We start from the raw sequence: 3,789 nt of genomic DNA, 5'->3' as shown, positions 1-3,789 counted from the left end.
GCTCTAAACCATAAATGTTTCTTATGTCTGTTGAAAGTCTGTTTTGTAAAATGTAAAATATTGTACATTACAATAACTTTTCATTTTTGCAATTTTAAACCAACAGATGAAGCTCTAGGCTCCTATTTTTTTATGTTTAACAGGAAATAAATTACAGAGCTGAAAATATAAAGCGTACATTGCAAACACAGCTGAATGTAACAAATTTTATTCACTCTTTATTAACACAAAAAAGTTGGCCGTTTTCATACTTACTGAGACTTAAAGCAATAATTACTTTGTGGGTGTAAACAAGAGCTGCACTTTCCACATCTAGGTAGACAAATTGGAACAACTTTATCTCCTAAAAAAAGAAAATATTAATGTAAGTATTTTTTAAATTCTTATGTTCAATAATATCTTTTATAGTAATTATTTTCCTTTACTGTATTATAATGTTTTAAAGCTTTAAAACATTGGTATCAAAATCGATAAAAAGATGTGAGGAACACAACAGTTACACAAACCGTAACAAAATACATCACTTCAAGTAGAAATAGTCAAGCAAATAGATAATATAGTGTACACAGCACAGCCCATCTAAAATGTGATATAATGCATATGCATAAGCAGAGAATCCAGGTATAACTGAGGTTAAGGATCTGTTATTACACAATACAAACTGAACTATATGTGAATGGTCCATTTAAACTACACCTGTCATTTTTGAAGGATCTGAGCTACCATTGCTAACCTTTTGAAAATAAAGATGCTTAAAAGTGATTGGGAACTTGTTTTATTAAATGTTCAGTCATACCCCTACCCTCACCTGGAAATAGATTCTCTCAATCTAACAAATAAAATGTATTGAACTGCATTTTTTTCTGCTTTTTTCATTTATTCAATGGACCATCTTGCCAATAACACATTTTCTGTCTTAGAATGACAACATTTACTTGCTATACAGTCATACTTGCTATACTATAGCAGCAGCTTGGTTGCCCAAAGTTGCTATTCTGATTTTAACTACAAAAACCCCTTGTTGTGATGTCAGTAACTGGAAGTTACAAGAACACAAGGTTTCTGACAGAACCAGTGGATATATTTCTGTAAATATTGAAAATGTTATTAGCCAGAAAGAAAGAACAAATCAAGCTACCACATCTAAAGATGCTGTAATATACTACATTTTGTTCTTGGGTTTTGGTAACTCTTAATATGGATTAATTGTTAGTTCTTAAGTGTGCATACCTGAAACACTGTAGGATCATGCACAGTTTATTACTACTACAAGGAGATATTTGTGCATCCCAGAAATTGATAACTATATTTACTGGAGGTAAAATGATGTCAATTGCCTACATGAACTGCTAAACATTGTCCTTATTGCTTAGGCCCTACACATGACTACACAAAGGTTACACAAACTCAGATCTTCAATAAATAATACATTTAATTAATTTAATTTTATTAAAATAATTGTATACAGTTTTCCTGTGTGCAGTGTGTTTACTATGAGCTGTAATTCAGTCTATTCTAAGCATTTTCTGGTCAGTTTTGCAGAAATTTGAAGCATAAGAATAAACACAATGTTATATTAACTTTAGTTGACATTTACTTGTATTAGCCTTTAAAAATATCTAGTGCTATTGTGTAAAAGTTATATAACAAGTTTTATGTAATATAATTTACTTTGGCATTTAATACATTATGTTTTTCAGATTTTTATACAACTGGAAACAAAGGGACCTTATAAATTGGGATAAATGACAGAGGGCTTTAGTTCCAAATAGAAGATTGAGGGGTAGATGGGAGCTATGAATTTTCGCTTATACTTTATGCTTACATGTCAAAATGGTAAAACATACCTGGTTTGATACTAGTCACTCCTTTTCCAACACTTTCAATTATTCCAGCTCCTTCATGACCTAAAATTACTGGAAAATTTGACACTCCCATATCACCATGCATTGCATGTTCATCTGTCCGACATATTCCAGTGCTTACCATCTATTTATTAGAAAAAAAAGAAAACTTATTTTTTTCAACAATGCAGAAAGAACATACTATATACATTTCCTTAAACTTCAGAGAGATAATGCCTTCTAAGAAACTGAGCAATTGCACTCCAATGTTTCAGCTAACAAGATACAAAGGAGGACACCAAATATTTAGAGACATGCAACAATAATGAACTGACACGGTGACACAGTATGTGATTGTGACCTCTATGTCAGGGAAGAAGATGTTTCGCAGGAAGGGGAAAGAATCAAGTGAGGTCAGAAGTGAAGAAATTACGGCCCTTTTACCCATATCCTATAGCCTACCATCTACTGTCAAATTCCTATAAAAGCAATGGTTGGATAACGAATCAAAGAGGGCAGTATATTCAACATTGGAACATTCAATGAAGGAAATATAAGTACAAAGCTTACTATAGGCTGCCATCACTAAATAAAGATCAACATGCAAGTATAGACAACAGATGTCAAAACATAAAAAAAGGAAAACTGACCTTAATCCGAACTTCATCTGCCATTGGCGGTTGCACTTCGACCTCCTCAATCACCAGTGGCTGATGTGGGGCCCATGACACAGCAGCTTTGCATTTTATAACCTATAGACAAAACATACAAAACGCTAATGAGTCTGATAGCTGAATTAGATGAACCCTACAATACCTGTCAATGAAAGATTTAGTAGGGCACAGCCAATCTTGTCATTTATTGATGTCAAATGTCATAGTCTAGTTGCCAGATTGGCTGACTGGATGACAGTTGTCATCATCTAGCAGCCTACTATACCTGTCAATGACAAGTATAATCAATGACAGGTAAAATAGGGCTCAGTTATTCCAGCCTAGTGGCCCTATGAACTCATGCCAGACACCCCAGCAGCTCATCCTAATAGTTGACTCCGTTTTGTGTTGATACTGTGGAAGATATTATTGGTATCAATACCTTATATTTAGGACTTTCTGTAATATATATTACTACTCTGCTATATGATGATATAGAGTATACATGATACTAGAAGCAACTATGTCCATTCGACAGTGACTGTCTGTATGTTCTTATAAATTGTTGTATTATAATTGTTTCTCCTTTGATAAATAATTATGAATATAGATTTTTAAACCTATTTGTAATCAGATTTTTTATTTGCAGTGGTATATTGTCATTATTTGCTCAACCCACTTTGCCCAAAATAAAACAAATGGTGGCTGGATTGGCTGAGCCCTAATATACCATTATTATGACCATGTCAGCAGCACAGTCTTGCAGGAGAACCTTCTGTTTACTTTTATTGAATCACTTCCTTGCTGAACTCTGACAATATTTGATCTTACCCAATGAAGGAGATAGGGAGTGATTCCAATCACTCAGAATATTTTCCAACATGGCTCCGCCAACTAGAAGGGAGTGATTTTAGAGGGACCAGCAAGAATTCTTTTAACAATCCTGAAAATGGTGATTTGTCTCCAGCTTCTAGACGCATTTTGGACTCAAAATATTAATTCTAAAAGATTATGTGTTGTACTGCATTTTTCACCTCATCACTGTTATTTGACTTACAGAAGTCATCTAAACACAGTGTTAGTTCTAGACTAATGTTTCTCAACCAGGGTTACTCTAGAGCAGGGTTGTGAAACTCTGGCCCACGGGTCAAATCTGGCCCATAACATTTTTTTTTGGCTTCCAAAGCAATCCTAAATATGAATGCAGCTGGCCCGCCACTGCATTGAAATAGCGCCGCTACTACAATTCTGGGCATCACTCGCGTCTATAGACCAGCGGCCTCTCTGCCGAT

The 3,789-nt window shown here is 34.4% G+C and overlaps 1 long non-coding RNA gene across 1 annotated transcript; it reads right to left on the bottom strand.

The window, feature by feature from the left end:
* Positions 1-216: 216 nt before the first annotated feature.
* On the bottom strand, positions 217-2,598 carry LOC140321218 (uncharacterized). The gene is made up of 3 exons (XR_011918858.1): positions 2,495-2,598; positions 1,848-1,989; positions 217-343 (listed from the first exon to the last, which is right to left on the bottom strand). It is a non-coding gene; the product is annotated as an uncharacterized lncRNA (long non-coding RNA).
* Positions 2,599-3,789: the final 1,191 nt, after the last annotated feature.

The sequence above is a fragment of the Pyxicephalus adspersus genome, unplaced genomic scaffold, assembly GCF_032062135.1.
Source record: "Pyxicephalus adspersus unplaced genomic scaffold, UCB_Pads_2.0 Sca1401, whole genome shotgun sequence".
Taxonomy (NCBI): Eukaryota; Metazoa; Chordata; class Amphibia; order Anura; family Pyxicephalidae; genus Pyxicephalus; species Pyxicephalus adspersus.
This window is presented reverse-complemented; position numbering and strand designations above follow the sequence as displayed.